The sequence below is a fragment of the Erithacus rubecula genome (genome assembly GCF_903797595.1).
Source record: "Erithacus rubecula genome assembly, chromosome: 2".
NCBI classification, from domain to species: Eukaryota; Metazoa; Chordata; class Aves; order Passeriformes; family Muscicapidae; genus Erithacus; species Erithacus rubecula.
Window position 1 is genome coordinate 104,766,363 of NC_136685.1, and position 18,655 is coordinate 104,785,017.

General features: G+C 41.8%; 1 protein-coding gene across 4 annotated transcripts in view; it reads right to left on the bottom strand.

The window, feature by feature from the left end:
* The window catches only part of PLCB1 (phospholipase C beta 1), a 363,698-nt gene that overhangs the window by 36,564 nt on the left and 308,479 nt on the right, over nt 1-18,655 (bottom strand). The window lies entirely within an intron of this gene.

Consider the following 18,655-nt stretch of genomic DNA (forward strand, 5'->3'; position numbering starts at 1 on the left):
GGGAAAGGGGCCAAGGTGTCTGTGACACTATGCTGTGCTGGGAAATTGTTTGCTCTGCAGTTTATAAGCAAGATGCCATAAAAAACAAACATAATTGAAGAGAGTCTCCTTAAATGAGAACAAAGTAAACAGAGATGCTTCATTAGAAGTTACATCCCCTGATCCTTCTGCTATCAAATCCACTGTTTTTTGGGTTTTTTTCCTCTTTGGTTCAACTTAAAAATTAATTATCTTTCAGTCTTTCATAGAAAGCATGAGTTGCTATTGTTATGTTAACAATACTTTGAAGAAAAAGGTCTTTTGGGGGGCAAGTCTGTCTTCCAAAGGAAAGAGATAAATTTAGTAAAAATCATCCTTGCTCTTTAGATCCTTCCAACAGGAGTTTGCAACTGCTTTGCCTGCACTGAACAATCACAAAAGGGAAGAAATCTCTTAAATAGTATGGAACTGAGGTAAACTAAGAAGAGCAATACAATTGAAGAGCTTTGTTTGGGTTAGTGCTCTGGTGTGTTTTTTTGGAAGAGTTAGATGGATAATATTCAGGATAGCTCTTTATTTAAGGAAGGGAGCACACACCATAAATTAGAAAGTATAAATATTTAAAGGTTTGCTGAAAGTGTACACAACCAACCTATTATGGCTGAACTGCTTTTTCTAGGCAATAGCTACAATAGATGTCCTTAAAAGTGATCCCTTGGTATAACACTGGGCAAAGGCCAAAAGAAACTCTGTTTCCATAATGGCGCACTAGGGAATTCTTTATTTTAAAGTGCCACATGGAATGTCTAAATTAAGTCATAGGAGCAAAAAATTGATGGTATCCAAAACGTTTGCTTGGGCATGCAGTCCATGGCATCACCCTGTTAATCACACTGGAGATAAACAGCTCTGGCCAGATCCCTGACTCCAGTGACAACTGCTCTGGAGCTGTCACGCCTGACGCCAGCTCTGCTCAGAGCTGCTCCCTCCACCACAAGTTTGGATGTGCTTTTAGGGTTGTAAGGAAGAGTAAGCCAAAAGAGGGGAAAAAAGTGCCCAAGTCCCATAGCTGAGTAACAGGAATTTCAAACAGTTCCCAATTTGGAAATGGCTGAGAACAAGGACACAATCAAACCCAGTGTCTGGGAGCATGCACCTGGAAAAAGCACAGTTTAGTGAGTCTGAAAAAATCCTTAAAAACCACAGGATAGTGAAGAACAAAGACAAGTGGGGAAGATCAACAGGAGTTTTTTCCCTCTCTCTGTAAGGGTTACAGAACTAAAAGACATGGCCTGTCTATCATGTGATCTTTCCAAGTCATAAGCACTGCTTTAAGACTGCTCCTGCTTTGTCTCTCTGCTGCTCCCAGGGAATCGAGAGCTCTGTGCCTGTGTCCCTACAGGCACCAGTGCCAGGCAGGTTTCACCTACAATCACAAACACTTCCCTGCCCTCTCACACCTTGTCATTTCCCATCAGCTGTGAGCTGGGCTGATGGATCACCCTGCACAGCTCTGCTCAGGGAAGCAGGGAATGTTTCTCCTCACAAGCCAAGGAGCATGGCCTTGATTTGGGTCTTTGCTCAGCCCTGGGCACAGCAGGGAGGGACCCACAGCATCCCCAGAGCTGTCCAATGTACAACCAGCTCTTCCAGGGATGGACCTGGTCTACTTGGAAACTGGAACTCTGAAGACTGGGATCAATTTTCCAGTCCATGTGCCATTTTACACTTCTATACCCCAGCCTTTCTCTTTGCTTTGCAGTAAAGTGATGCTGCCCAATTAACCATGGATTAACAGCAAAGGTGGTTGATACTTCACTGAGTTTCTTTTTTTTTTGACTAAAAGCTTCTTCAAACAGTTTGTAGGTGAAGCACACAATGAGCATCAGAAAATCAATTTTGCTCTTATTGCATTAAAAAGCAAAACTTGAATTTAAACCTTGCTTTAACTTGTTTTCACAAGCTAAATCACAGTTGAAATACAACCTTTCTTCTTGACAATAAAAACCACTTTCCCTTGCTTAATTACTCTTCAAATTTTAGATTTAAAATCTTAGTAAAGATACCTGACTGATCAAAACACAGAGCTGCTCCATGCTAAAGGAATACAGTAGAAATGGGCATCAGTAAAGCTTAAATGAAAACAAACAAAACACATCTGTAGTACAAACCTCTGTCAGAAAACACCTTAATACATCCAAGAGACTTTTATGCAAATTGAATCATTCTTCTCATAGTAATTTTTATAAAATAACAATTTCATCTGATGGCATGAAAGCTAAAATTGACTTCTTTTCTCTGGATATGACTGGTTACTAGAATGTAAATTTTCACTCTTTAAAAGAGGGTTGGCTTTAACTTAACATCATGCTTACAGTCTGATATTCTCTTTTAAAATTTTAGTTTTTCCAAAAACATTCCTCAATTAATGAAATGCAAATGCAAAACATTTAGTCTTAACTTTTACATTAAATATGTATGTAAAGATATATGTCTCCGTAATGAATGCAACAGTAGAACAGTTTATTCCTTCTGATTTGAAGGCACACATTGCAACTCATAAATCTTATTTAAACTTTAGATTCACCAGTTTGGGGTAATTGAAGCTACCTTGGAACAGCCTGTACCAGAGCTTTGTATTGCCAGGCAATGGAACACTGGAATTTGCCTCCCAATTTTCATTTTCCTCCTGCGTCTCCAAGCATTCCTTTCCTCACCACCACCTACAAACTGTCAGTGTCCTCATTCTCTGATGCACTTCCTTCCTTCCTTCTATTCTCAATGTTTCCTTTTCTCTGGGAGCTGAGGAATGTATTCTAATAGAACTAGTGTATTTTTTTTTAAACATTTGCCTTCCTTCATTCCTTAGACAGGATGAAAACCTGGTTTGAGCAAAGAGCTGTGCTTGCTGTCCATCCATAGTAAAAGACAGGAAATTCCCTGAGGACACACACTGGGCCTCATTCACAGTCTGGGGACAGGTTTAGACTCCAAAGAGTCCTTGTGCAAGGCTTAGTGGGGTTTACTGAAAAGCTTGAAAGTACTGCAATCTAGTGATACTATATACATTTAGCAATAAAAACACAGCCAAGATAAATCACTTTTTTGTTGTAAAGGGCCATTTAAGAATCTTCTTTGACAGCTAATCTAAACCACAAGAATTATTCTCCTAAAGAAATCCATTTCACAGACAGAAATTAGGTACAGCAATTTGGAGGGTGTTCCATATGTGTTTTCACATGCATCAAGAAAGCTTCACACCTGTCAGAAGAGTTAATCTTGATTCATCCTTTGCTTCAGAAATGTAATGCCTGTCTCTTCCATTAGAGAGGTTCAGGCCAGTTCTGCTGACACCATTTAAACCCCTCACACTCAGTCTAATTTTTAATCAAAATATCTGCCATAGGTCCTGCTGGAATCTCTGTGAGTTCTGTGTTGGTATTCTTGCAGAGGAGGCACAAAAAATGGGTTATTTGAAGTGCTTCCCAGCATTTCCTTCCCTTGGAGGACTTGAGAGCTGCCCAGGTTTCTTGTAGGTATCTAAATTCAGAGCAGATGAGCCTTGCCTCCATTCCTGCACTTATGGCCTTTGGAGTATTCTTCAGCTCCATTATTTCATGGCCCTTTTAATTCATAAAAATGCACTATAGGACTCATCATTTAATTCAAGTGAATTAAACAGTGCAGCAAAGTGGAAAGATAAAAGTGTTGGAAATACAAAGTCTGAGGAAATGCAATTAGAGCATCCCACTTGACCAGTTCCTCAGCTGGCACTCATCACACTTGCACAAATCCACACAAAACCAGGAAAAGGTGAAAAGGGTGAAACATTCCCAAGATAACAATACTCTTGCATTGCCAGTTAGCAGCAGCATTAAACTTCTACAAATGAGCTGTAGAACACTCTACACTTCCATGTAAGTGTGAGACTGAGACCCAAAAACCCCATAAGGCAGTGAAATATTATCTTTATACCAGAACTCAGTCTGTCTCTGATGTTGTAGCACCCTTTTTTTTTTCAAGAAATGAAGCTGAAGGAATCCCTGACACACAAAAAAAACCCCAACCAGGTTAAGTAACAGCAATTTTCTTCAAAGACACTGATGATGTCTATCAGTGTCCCAAGAACGCCACCAAAAAAAAAAAAAAAAAAAAAAAAAAAAAAAAAAGAGAATGGCATGATTTCAGCCATTAATTAAAATGAAAAAAACCCCAAACCCTTTCAGAAGTACAGAGTGGGATGATTACATGATTACAACCCACAGTTTTCCAGTGTTTATGACACCAGATGAATTTCAAATTACAAGAAGGGTCAACACTCAACATCCAGAAATCTATATGGGATAACACCAGATGGAGAATCTGGATGTCATTATAGGTAATATTTGCAAAAGGGCAAAACTCACTGAAGTACTTCAGAGATGGTGACTGAGTTCAGAATTTTACCTTTCTCTGTTTAGGAACTCTACAGGTCTCCATGCTATGATGGATTCATTAGGAAAATGAAGCACTTCTGACCATAGAGTGATCTACATGATGAACTATGCACCATGTTCTTTGGTTTATGGAGTTAGAAATCAAATTTTCAGACTAAATAAGCCCAAATACCCAACTATACTAAAAGATTGATTTGATGTGTTGGATGTTTTTAAAGCACAGTAGCCAAAAACTACAAATATGAAAGTTCAGTATATTAAAAAGACAGATACCAGCTTGATTTATAGTAATGACAACATCCATCTCCAAATATTAACAGTAATAAAAAATTAACACCCCCATCAAATATTCTATGTAAAAAGAGAATAAGCAGGAGAATTGGTTGCCATTTATGAGCAGTTTATTCAGTCTCCTTGTCCCAGTAGCTTTTCATCATTCACATTGCTCATGCTGTAGGCACCTCCCTGTCACTGTTATTCAAGAAATCCCTGTGGCCTGTCCTGATGTCCCTGCATGGCAGGAAGAACCAGGTGCAGGGGTCAAGAACACCCTGAAAATGACTGAAACTTTTCTGCTGTTAAACTGGGACAGGGGCAAAACCAAACCACTCCATGGAGCCTGTAACAACACAGAGTGTTTTAACAGCACTCCACCTCGAGCTGCCAAGAAAGCTTGGCAGTGAAAAAGTACAAATTGGGGAAGGACAAGGAAAAAGTGGAAACTGGGAAAGCCTGACTCCTGGCAGCTCAGAAGAGAAACTGCTTCATCTGATGGGCTGAGGTCCAGGGAAAGCTCAGGCTGCTCTGAGCTCTGTGAACGAGGCAGAGCAGCTTTGCTGAGGCACTGGGGCTGCCTGGTGCCTCTGAATGAGTGTCCCAAGGAAGCCAGGGACAGAAAATCCTTCAGGAAAATGCACTGGAAAAGAAATATCTGCAGAGCAGGTAAAGGAGAAAGGGAAGCCACCACATTCTGTCTCAGTGGTGAGTCCCCATAAAGGGCTACTTTCTATTCAGGCCACAAACTGATCCCAAATCTTAACATTGCAATATGCAATGAACTGCAGGGATCAATGCCATAACTGAACATAACTCCACACAAATAATCCCCCAGTGTCACTCACAGGGAACTGAATCCTAAGTTTTTATGGGTGGATAACAGATACTGAAACCCATCAACAACAAGTAAGCCATTTCAGTGGAATCAAGGAGTCACAGGGAGGTCAAGGGCAACATTTTGGTGTGAATTTCAACATTGTATTCTGCGTCAAAGATGGAAGTGCAATGTACAAGATAAAAAAGAAAAAGGGGAGACGTGATTCAGTTGTGGGTTAAAAGTTGGTTAAGAAGCAGTTAAAAGAGGCAATTAAATATGGGTTAGAAATTTTGTTTCTTTACCAATTAACAGGCTCAGGAGACAAAATCCCAAAATTCTGTATCTGCTTGCATATTAAAGACCCCTGTAACTGAAACAGAAGCTGCTAAGTGTTTCAAACATTTCTAAAAGCCAATATGTGACATGAAAAAGAAATCTGTAATGTACAACTGCTGCTGGATATCACCTTCCTCCTGAGCCAGGATGGGGAGCTGACAGGATGCTGGGGGAAGGCTCCCCTGAGAGCTGGTGACTTGAAAGCCACACTCATGGTAATAACGAGTCAGGGATGCACAGACACTCAGGAAAATTCTGGTTTGTGGATGAAGAACTCAAGTGTGAGTGACAGGAAGAGCAGCAAGAGCTGCAAATAGGACTGAAAGGGCCACTGAGAAATGTTGTGGAATCCTGTGTCTGCTGAGAGGGAGACTGGAAAACTCCTATTAAATAAGGGTAATTTGTGATTAAAATACTGCAACAAAAGTGTGTTGCACAGAGTATGGGATAATAGAGATCATCTTATCCAAATACTTGCTGAGGAAAATGTAAATCTAGTCATGCAAGAGTGGAGTGGGATCAGTTACTGCTCTGAAGGCAGCTTTTCATATAAAACGTAGGCCAAGCTGTGACTCTTCCCATGACATGAATAATTCTGATTTTCCCTGCTGTGTTATTAATATTGCATCTTGTCACAGGCCTGTGCACTAGACAATAACTGCCCAGCTCTCACAGAGAGAAACAGAAGCCTTGACCTGAAAAGCCACCACAAAAGTTATTGGAGAACAGAGCTTTTGGTGGAAAACAATCAGCTAGTCAGGACAGAAAGGACATTCCTAAGTGCCCTCTGCATATTGAATAACATCATCTGCAAGTGTGGCAGACAATGAACTCAACAAACCAATACAAAATGCATTTTCTCACAATATGTTATCAGCTCTAAATGTGACATTTTTTCTGAGCTAGAAAGTCACATTATTTTTTTATGGTACAACAAACAGCGAGTGAATCTGATTGAAGTGGGTGAGGGAAGGGTAACTGGGGGAGCACTGACACAGCAGCATTACAGTCAAGGTGATCATTACAAAGCTTTTGTACTCCATGTGTAAAGAAGATAAAACGTTGGGATGATGCCCTTGAGCAAAAGATGAAAATCAAAGGAAAAGCCAGGAGCTGGAATCACTGGAGGGTGTTGATCAGTCTGTAAATGTACTTACACAACTCCACAGCTGAGCAAGGGATGGTGCACACAGAGTAATTACTCAATTAGGGCAATAAGGAGTCAGTTCATCTTGTCTGCAGGAGTAGGAATTGCCTACCAGGACATACCAGAACATAGCAGAAAGCTCAGTGCAGAAAACGTGTTTCATTATTGTATCAACACAACAAAGAGTGTGGAACTATCACTGTTAATCTCAGCCTTGTACAAGAAGCTCTCAGTGATGGAGCTTTCCCTATCCCCCACACCAAGTGGGGCAGGTGGGGAGGCAAAGGCATCTAGATCATCCCAGGAAAGAGGAATCCTGGAATAATGAGTATGAAGGCAAATTTTAAATGTAATTTCCAATTAGGAAAAGGGAAGAGGGAAGTGATGGGGAGAAAGGGAACATTTGTTTTCAAGCCATCAAACTAGGCTTTCACAATGAACTGGAGGGGAAAAATAAACAGTGTTAGGCAGAATGGTTTATGCAGCTCTAGAGGTAACAATTCCATTAAGAGGAGAGATTCTGTGCATTAATTGGGAAGCTGCAGACATAATGAATGCAGGATGACATTTTGATGCTTCACTTGTCTTCTCCCCTGCCAATCCATCTCTCTGCTTTGCAATCTGTCACTACTGATGATGTGTTAATCTTTGGGCTAAGGAGATAAATCTGTTTGGGCTCTTTCTGAGAGGCAGGTACCTGTTAAGCACTGCAAAGAGCCTCTCCTAGGAGGGAAGAGGCACTGCAGTTTGCTGAGAGGAGAATTTATCTAACAGATAATTCGCACTGAAACCCTCCATGACTTCCTCCTATATTTACTGTTTAATTTGCATTTATTACATCTTTTATTACCTGAACACCTCAAAATCTCCCATGTGCTTAACCTAACAAATCCCTAATACAATTCAAGGAGCATTAGGGCAGTTTGATAAGAGACAAGCAGGGATGATGGTAACTCATGTTACTGGAGCTGGAAGGCTGGCACACAGATACTCTGTGTTTTCTGGAGGGTGAAAGGAAGGAGGTGAGCCCATGAATCACTGCTCAGCTGCTACCCCAGACATGCTCCAGCACAGCTCCTTCCTGAGCTGTGAATGGCAAGTTCAGTGCTCTGGGTTGACTTCTCTTGGCCAAACCTTTGATTCCCATCAATTGCCTGAGGTTCCTTTCCTTGTGCCATTTTGTGTGTTCACAGCCAAGGATGCCTCCCAATGGGCAGGCAACATTTTTCAACATTTTTCACCATTTTTCACCATTTTTCACCATTTATTGGCTTTCCAGAAGGGAACCACAATATTATGCAGGCAATTTTACAGGACAGGGGGAAAAAAGAAAGAAATTTTAAAAAAACCCCAAGGTTTGAATCACACTGTAATTAATATGTTGATCACACCAGTATGAAAATCACTAACAGAATTTTATAATACTGAATTTTCCATCCTTCAAGGCTGTGAATAAATGTGGCTTAACAGATGCATCCAAAATGTACATATCAGAATTATAGCATATGCATGTTCTTAATATATCTAGTGAGCATGTGTGCATATGCACACATAGCCAAATATTTACTGTGACATACAGAAAACCACATTTATTCATCAATACAAATAAAGGAATTACATCTACTCCATTTCCTTATACAGTGATTAAAATGCATACTGGCCAGGTAACAGCTTGGCTCCTAAGTAATGCTCCATTTATGAGTCCTCAGATGTCAGAAGACAATTTTATCTGCCATGTGGGGACCAGTGTGTTGGATCACAAACCTGTGGGCCCATTCAGCACCTCTGAAGATGTAACTCTCAGTGTAGCTGGCTATCAGATGCACTGTAAAACACTGCTCTTGTGCTTTAGGGTATCTGCACATCCTACACACTGTCTGTTCCATAAGGTGAATGTACAGAGCACAGTTTGCATGAGAAAAAGAAAGTGGGTGATGTTATGGTACCACAGGAATCAGCTTTCCTCATTTTATCTCATTCTAATTGAGGGCTGTTTCTGTTGCCAAGTGAGGTCTGGGCTTCCTTGATGTATAAATCAAGGGTGTTTGTTACACAAAAACTGGCATGTAATTGCTTGTCAGCAGTCATCTTGCTTTAAGAAACGTGAAAGAAATCAAAGGAAATGTAGAATATTGCTGGAGACTGACAAAGAATAGGACTTTGGGAATGGCTGCTCAGGTCTGAAAGGGAAATACACAGTGAAGGGTTCTGTATAAATATGTTTAGATTTAGACATGCTGAAAATATAAGCTAAAGAGTTTTGTATTCAATGCCATTCAATCTTTAATCTCTAAACTCTGTGTGTGTTTAGAGATTAAAACACACTCTCTAAACCAAAGCACAACAGTGGGGAGCCTTTTCCCAATGCTCCTGTGCCCAGCATGCTCAGCTTGGGCTCTGCCTAAGGAGTCTCAGTCACCTCCTGTACAGTGGGGAAGAGGCACAGCCACTCTGAAATGGGCTGATCTGCCTTAGGCAGCTCCCTGTCCCTGCAACTGCAGCTGTTCCACACCTGGAATATTTTCCATACATCTTTGTAACCTGTGTATCATCTCTTTTATCTGATGGAAAGTTTCAGAACCATCCCACATTCCCAACCAAGCTCACAAATATGCAGACCACGTCATGGCAGCTCTTTAACACCTCTCCCCTTCAGGCTGCTCCTTCAAACGTGCTGCTTTATCTGAAAGAGACACCATTCCCACAGGTACTTACAGATACTCCTTGAAATTTAATAGCAGCAAGTGATGGCAAAGAGGAAGGAGTATAAGAAGTGCAAGTAAATAAAGTCTATAAAAAGAGCAGGAGGAAGAAATCACATACTGTGAAATGAAGCTTGATGCAAGGTGGAGAAAGACAAGTAGGAGAGCAGGTAAAATGGGGAAAAGTGGGGATACAGAAAAAAGGAGGAATAAAAAAGGCTGAGACCTCCTTGCATTATCAGTAGGGTAATATTAAGCCTGATAACCTTCTTTAGTGAATGACTTTATTTCTATAAACCAGGGGCCAATCTGGAGAGCTAAATGGACTAAGGCTGAGATTTTCTGTCCCATAATCAGTAGGTTTGAAAAGAAGGATTTTTTCTATCACATGAACACCAACTGCTTTTTCTTTAAAAAATAAATGCCTCGAGCATCCTAGTGTCAGGATCTGGATCACTCCTCCCCTTCCCAGGCACATCCATTTATTCCACACACAGCTTCCAGATCCCTGGGTCTCCACAAAACAGATCATTTTCAGGTACAGAGCTGCAGTGTAGGTGCTTAGTCACACTCCACATTCTCCTGGCCAAGTCTCCTTCCAAACAAGGGCTGAGTAATGGGAATTGACTGAGTCACTCCAGTCCAACCTATGGACTGTCATCACCCACAGTCCCTGGATGATGCAACTGCAGCAGCCCCGTGGAACTCCTGCTAGAAAATGCTGATTTGTTGCGAGTCACAGGAGAAATTTAATGAAAAGTAGTTTTTCCAGGGAACATCTTCCCTGCTACATTCTGCTACTGACTCCAGAGGCCTGCCAGACCTTTGAAATCTCACCCATGCAGCAGGGGAAACAATGTGGAAACGGGGCTGAAATGTTCCCTTCTCACTTTCTCTCCCTTTTGGATGTGCAGGGCTTTCTTCCTCTACCAAGCTCAGAACTCTCAACCTCCTGGGGAAGAGACTGCATCTCAAAACAGCAGCATTTTCTTATTTTTGTTGTTTCTAGAAAGAAACCCCAAAATAGGCTAGACATGATTTTGAATACACTTTTAAAATCAGGTATAGTTTGAAACTCTAACACTAGTTTTCTTATTTCTGTTACCTTTTCTGACAGTATATTTATCATCCTAAAGGGTGTATGATGAACCCATCACCCACCTTGTCATGACTGCACAATTTAACCAACTTGCACCATTCCCTCCTGTGCAGACACCCAGCATTATTCCCCTCAGTGCCTCTGCCTTGCAGGGTGATTCTGCTCAGAAACATTGCCATTCTCCTGACAAATGACTTACATACACAAAGCTGTTAGTACACCACAAGCTTTGCAGGACCACTGATTTTATTTCTCTGTTCATTAAAGAACACATTTTTTCCTCCATTTCATGCATTTTAAAGCATCTCTCTAATGAGCTCACATACTAAGCATTAATATTTCGTTCAACACTTTTCCATTAACTGTGTCAAACTGAGTCTCATGTCATTTGTCATGTTGCACTGAGGCTCTGAAAATGAGGAAATCTGTTGCTGCTGTTGCTGTTATGATGAGCACAGCTGTACAGGAGTATTTGGTTGTGCCAAATTTGTGTTTCTGGCTGGGTCAGAGAGCCATGAGTGTGTGCATGGTGCTGTGTGTGCACTGTGAGGTGTCTCTGTGTGCTGCCATGCATTGCAAACACTCTGTCTGTGCACACCCCATGCATAATTCAGCCTGTGTTTTGTCATGGATTTTCCTGGAGTGCCAGCCTAGCTCATGAAGAGGGGGAGTCGACAGCTTGTGGTGTGCCCTGTTGCTCCCTGAGATTTAGCATGCAAAGCACTTGCCTTTGCAGAATCACAAGTATTTCCACAGCACAGACCTCTCTGGGCAGGTTTAAATACTGCAATCTAAGCTAAACACACTGACACAAAATGCTTGCAGTTCCTGGCTTCTTAAATGTTTTAGCATCACATTTGGCTGTTTTCTCCTCAGAGACCACAATGTTAACACACCAGTTAGTTGTGTGCTCTCTCCTCTCACAGGCAGTTCTACCTGCCTGGCCACCTGACCCTGCTCTGGGAGATTTTTGCTGTGAAAAGCAATAAATGTGGAACCACAGGGAGTGCAGGAGGGGGTCACAAGGGTGCAAGGACTGAGTGACAGCTGAGTGACAGAATTCATTTCCCCCTACAAAGGAGCTCTGAGTTGGGCAGGGAATGGGACAGCACAGGGGGAAGGTGTTTGAGAGGCCACAGAGAACAGGTAAGGAGCCTTTCAGTGTTACACTGTTCACTCCAGGGTGGCATTTTCTTGTCACCTTAACCACAGTACCTAGAGGAGCACCTTCTGCACAGAAAACATGCTCTCTCTAGAATTTCATCATCCTGAACTCGACCTCACAGAAAGAAGTTAGATATTTTTCACACCCTTTCCCCAGTTTTATCTTCATGGAGAGACATGAACATATCTTTATGGAGAAATACACTGCACTCTTCTCCACAGAGGAAGTAGCTCCCTTTTTTTGAGAGGGATCAGTTATTCACAATGGAAATTGTATTTCCGGGGATGCCCCACCCCGGAAGTGTCCAAGGTCAGGCTGGATGGGGCTCTGAGCAACCTGGGGTAGGGGAAGGTGTCCCTGCCCATGGCAGAAGGTTGGAACAAGATGGTCTTTAAGGAACCTTCCAACCCAAACCATCTATGATTGTGTTACAAAGGAAAAAAAAGCTTGTTTTTACTTTTAGGTGTTTACTACACAGCTGATAATATTATAGTGATTCATTACTTCATTTTTTTCCCTTTAATTGATCTGCTTTTGACTCAAATTCAGAATTAGAGGAGCAATGCAGTACTGTAAAATCTGTTGCTCTACAAAAGAAGCAATTCCCTTGCTTTTACCAAGTGGTCCTGTTGGCACATGGGGTTGTTCTGGGACAACCCCCAGCTCCAAGGAAACAGGTTCTGTTCCCTCAGATTGATGGAACCTCATGGCACTGGGAACACACATTTTTTCTCTGCATAATGGTAAATAGCCACCCCTTTATTACTCACCAGCCCCACACAGTTGGGCTCTGCTGCCATCCAGCCCCTCTGGGACTGTGCAGAAGCCACCAGGGGTAGTGAGGAGCAGGGTGGGCACATTCCTTGTGCTGCCATGGCTGGTGCTGGGTGCAAAGCTGGATTCCAGCACCTGGCCCAGTGGGAGGTGTCCCTGCCCATGGCAGGGGTGGAAGGAGGTGCTTTAAGGCCCCTCCCAACCCAAAGTGCTCTGGCCTCTCAGCCCTGCACTGTCCCAAGGCAGCACCACCCCAGCTGCACTTGCTGAGAGTGGGCAGAACCTGGGGATTCCCTCTGGGAATGGGGAGCTCCCTGTGCCAGGTGCAGCTCCTGGGCAGCAGGGACCTCTCTCAGTGCTGGCTGTGTCACATAAAGCTGGACACTGCTGGGAATGCAGGGCAGTCCCAGCTCCACTTTGGATTTCAGCTTTCTTACATCAGGAAGGCAAATTAACCAACTAATCAGAGTGGGCTAGGACATGAGAAATGTGCTTACCTGAGACAGAAGAGACTCACTTTGCAAATTAGAAAAAAAACCCCAATCAGTGAAATTTCTTTTTTTTGCAGGAAGAATTCTCCCATTTGTGCCTTTTTAAAAAAAGAATTTTCTGTGAGCTCTTTTGTCTACAGAGAGTAGCTGGATTTTAAAATCACTATTCTTAAAAAAAACCCAACACCACCACCCTCACAGCTCTAATTTATTAGCATGTTATCCAGGAAGATCTCAGCAACCTTCACAAATCAGGTCTGGCTGCCACATGCCCTCCATTATGGACTTCACTAATATCTTTAAATCACCAGTGACACTGGTAACTTGATAATGTTCCTTCTGATTTACACTACTGCAAAACTGGAAAAAGTTTGCCCTTTCAAGTAATTAATTTTCCCTTTTATTGCAGCTCCAGAGCACACCCAAGATTTTCTCTGGCTTCCAGTAGAATGATCCATGTGTGAAAAATATCTCCCTCTATCAATAGGCTCCAAGTTAAATTTATCATATTTTTCCATGTGTCCCATTCATCAAAGTGTTTCTTTACATTTACATCCTTCCTACACAGAGATTGTGACATTTTTATTTAAAAGAAAGTGATATCAGAATTCAATTAAAAAAAAATTAAAGCATTTTGCATATTCATACTGGAAATGTGATGCTGTTGATTTAAAAGTTAATGTTTTCAAGAATATATATGTGTAAGAGTTACACTGAAGACATTCAATTAGCACAATAAATATCACCTCCAATTGTTAGATGTATCTTTTGTGACCTGATATCCATTTCTTATACTGCAATATTTATTCTGCTGGAAATAATAAACAACCATTTAAAATGTGGATTTGTGAAGGAAAATGTAAACAAGCAAGTCCCAAATCAAAAATAATCCTTTGAGCATCCTGTGATTGGACAGAATTCTTTTGGTTTCAGGCCTGTGATGTGTCAGTCACTTCAGAGAACTTAAGGAAGTTTTATTGGTATAAAACTGGCATAGGATAAAGGTCAGCCTACTTATTTTTAATGAGTGGAGTAAGATTATTTACTACTCAGTTTACAGGATGAAAGTGCATTCTACACTGTTTATTCTACTGGGAGAAACAGAAAAAAAATGGACCACCCTAACTTGCCCAAAATAATACTCTGCAACTGGGGACAGCTTAGCAACTGCACCAGTGCAAGATTTAAATCCCATCAGGGCTTCAGCTGTTCAAAGTTTGGGCTGTCACTTGGGGCTGGGAGCTGAGAGGTGCTGAGCAAAGAGCCAAGATCCTGCAGGGAATGGGCCATGGATACTGCACCCCAAAATTTAAACACCAGCTCAAATCCAGAAATGGGAAGATGCCAGATCAAGTCACAGGAAGATTTGTAAATCTCACTCTGTATTTTATTTTTTCTTTTAAATATTCCTTTTAAATATTTCTTAATCACTGAGGCTATGAAAATTCCATTCATTTCTCCATGCTGTTACCCACTTAATGAGGTAAAGAAACATTTTATTATTCCCCTCTGATGAATACACAAGCACCAAAACCCAAAGCTGAACAGTGAAACAAACAGTAAATTATTTCAATCCTCTTAATTCTCTGGTTTTTTGGCAGATAATGCCATAAGTCATTTTAGCTTAGCAGCCACAGATGGAAGACAGATTTCTTTTTAAACTTTGGAAATATTAAAATTGAATGATCTAACAAAATAAATTTTTAGTTAAACAGGGAAAAATAAAATAAGATCTTTTCAAATATTACACTGGCTATCAGATAATTTTTACTTTTTTTTTTTTTTTTTTTGCCACAAGTCTGAATACTAGTTTTTTTGGGAGGACAACTTTCCCCTATCCAATCCAAATCCAGGCAAGTCCCATGAATCCCAGTAAACTGAAATAACCTTTTCCTCCAAACTCCATCCCCAAAATTCTTGAAGAGCTGCCTGTGGTTGAACTGGAATGCATCTGGAAGTGTTTGAATTAAGTGCAGCTTGCCCAAAAGACAGTTTGGCTTCCTGCAGAGGTGTCAAGGATAAAAAGGGGATTGTGGTGGACAGAGCATTGTTGTTGTGAGTTAACAGGGAGCTGAAGTGACACTGGAATAGTCATCAAAGTTCCTAAGGGCTGCTCCCTTCCAGATGAGCAGAGTGGCTCTGAGGGCAGCTGAAATACCTTCTAGAAGGGCTGCAGGACACATTTGCTGTTTGACCCTCCTGCAGGGAACAGCTCCATTTACCTCAACTGCATCACCTGCACCAGGTGCTCAGAGTTTCACCTAAAGCACCAAAGCTGCAGCCCTGGAGCTACGAGAGGCTCTACTGCTGTAAAAGATCAGCATCTTGTTAATTTTGCTCTGCAACTTGAATATGTCTCATTCTGTGCCTCCATTAATTTTTCAGGTACACTGTTAATATTAATTTTTGATTGGATGTGGAAGTGTCAACTCCCATGGGGTGCAATTAATAACACGTGCCAAACTGGGAGATAATAAATGTAAGAAAAGTGAGTTAGTATGCATCAGGTGCTTGTATTTTCCATTAACAAGATCAGATTTATAATTTTAAAAGATTGTTTTCATTACACTTTTTGAGCAGAAAAAGGAATTTCATACCTTAAGGCTATATATTCTCCCCATTCACTTGAAAGACCACAGAGGTGCAATGCTTAGAACAAAGTGTGCCCAACTCCTGGTACTCTGCACTGTTGGACCTTTTCCCACAAAGCCCCAGCCTGAATTGTGCCATTTTCCACATCCCTCCAGGAGCCCAGAGCACCTGGCAGCCCTGGCTACACTGGGGCTGTGCAGAGTAGAGCAGCTGTGGGCAGAAACATGGGCTGCAAGCTGAGGAACCTCATGAATGACACCTTCCTTGACAGCTGGGGCTGTAAGAACACAGTCCACTGGAGCCAAAAGAATCCAGACAACCCAGCTGAGAGCAGGAGCTGAGTGCAAGAGCACAGGAGTCTCAGTTTTACATGGAGACTAAGTGTAGCTCTGACCCACGAGCACAGGTAACAAAACTCTCATTGATTCCAGTTACAGGAGACTTGGGTCTATTTACTGTAACTGAGTCGATTCTCAGAAAAATAATTAATTCCTTGTCATGTCTCATGTGTATTGATTTTTGTAATTACAGTGGAATTGGAGACAAGGGTGCAGGGGGAAGGAAATGCAGTGGATTTGTGTTTAATTTGATGCACAAGCTGCAAAGGACAAAGCAATTGAGCCATGGCTGAGGCCGTGCCCATCCTGGGTGATGTCGTGTGCCAGACGTGCTGGAGTGCATGATCCAAAATCACACCCTGCTCTGACATAATGCAGTGCACAGAGCTGGCTGTCTGCAGCAGCCTCCACTGCAGGCAGCAGAGATGCCCAGGGGGAAGAAGATAAGGACAGGACAAGCTTAATGTGTATCAGTGACTAAGAGGAGAAGACAAAGCAATAGGATGGGAGAGAAAGAAAATACAAGTTGTTGCTGATAATAGAGCTGCCAGTAGATAATGTAATGAGAGAAAAGAAAATACAATATGGCCTTGCTTGGTAATGATGCTGTTAGGAAAAACCAGCAGGAGGGAATCAACTTTGTTTCCCATATGATTTCACTAAAATGGCAAGTTAGGGAGATTTTACCCAGAGGCAAGTCAGTATTTGATTTTTTAACAGGTGATGGTCTCCTTTCCCAAGCATGTTTGTGAGAGGGGCTCGGCTGATTCCACACACACAGACCTGATTGCAACACTCAGTTTCTGCAGCATCACAGATCAGTATGTCACTAAGATATTGTCATCACCCACACAGACACATAGCCACCTTTAGGGCTCACTAAAGCAAATACCTGCAGGACCACAAGCAGCTGCTTCCAACCTTTTGCCTAAAAGCACCAGTTCAAGCTTCTTACACAATAGCCCTGCAAATGAAAGCTGCAAAACAGTCTCACATCCAAACACTAAAAAGAAATGATATATATGAGGGAGAGGCAGAGCTTAGGGGTGTAAATCAGTCCTGAGTTAAGCACTTTCAGCTAACCATGTGGTATTTTAAACAAAACAAAACAAAAACCTCCAGGACAGGGAACTACTCTGCATCCAGTCTGTGCAGTTTCTAAAACCTGTAGCCTAAAACAACAGCACTCAGAGGCAGATTTTCTCCTGTGCCCTACACACACCACAAGAGAGGAAGCTGCTAACTCATACTTTGAGAAAAGCCAACAAAATGTGAGAGGCTGTGGCAGTGTGTTGGCAACACTTGGTGACACGATATCCTCCCTGGCTGGGAAAGAGCTCTGAGCAGAGTCAGAACACAACAAACTGTGAGGCACTAATAAATAACCAAATGGCAGTGATGGATGACAGCAGATCTGTCTCCAGTGGAATTATTGGTGAGAATACTGAAAATTCTTTCCCTCTTAATATATTAAACTCTTTGTTTGGGGCTGAGTTGATGCTGCCAGAAAAGCCTTTTAACACAGCCAGCATAAATTTCAGTGGGTGTTTGAAGCAGGAGAGCCTGGGTTGTTGAAAAAGCAGCCCCCAGAAAGGCTGCTGCCTGCAGAAAACACATCAGCTCTGCTCAGCTGGGAAATCATTTGATCTATTTTATATCATCCACCCTGTCACTGAGGAGGCAAATATGGCTATGAAATATGGACACAGAGCAAAACATAAAAAGAGACTTAATAAAATGAGTAATTATGTTTTCCCTAAACCCTCTCATGCAAGCAGGAGGCACATACCATCATAAATTCAGCAGAGTGCCCGTTTCAGTGTGTGGGAAAGGGAAAAATCCCTGGAGCCAGGCCCTGTGAGCACATCCCTGCAAGGAGGGATGGGGAGGGCAGGGTGAGGAGCTGGCACTGTGACCAGAGGCAGGGGGGGACAGGGATCTGGAGCTGCTCTGTGCCAGGACCTAACACTGGGCAGAGAGAAAGCTGATGAAAGAATCAAACATGGCTGGCCCAGCATCTTTCAAAATTCAGCTCAAGTCCTCAGTGACAAATTTCCAGTGCTATATGCTACTCCTCAGTACACCAATAAATTAAAAATAAAAAATAAAGGGAAAAAACCCCAGGAATTACACAGCTAAACAGAATAATTGAGAGCTAAAGGATCCAGGAAAAGCCAGTGTTAGAAGCATTAACTGAATATTCTTTGGCATTTTAAATTCCAGTTCACAAGCCATGATCCTACAGCACCAAACATAAAAACGTAAACTTTTTATACCCAGATACCCACAACACCAAAAAGTTCCAGCTTATTTATAAACACGATTTTAAAAAGATGAGTAGAAAACTGGATATGCAAACATTTTTATTTTTCCAGACTATTGTAAACTTCTGGCTATTCAGCCCTTAGCCTAATTTATTCTCTGGTTACTTCACAGAGATGACATGACAACAATGATTAACTCACAGCCAGTGCTAAATTCAAGCTGTAACACAAGCACAGAA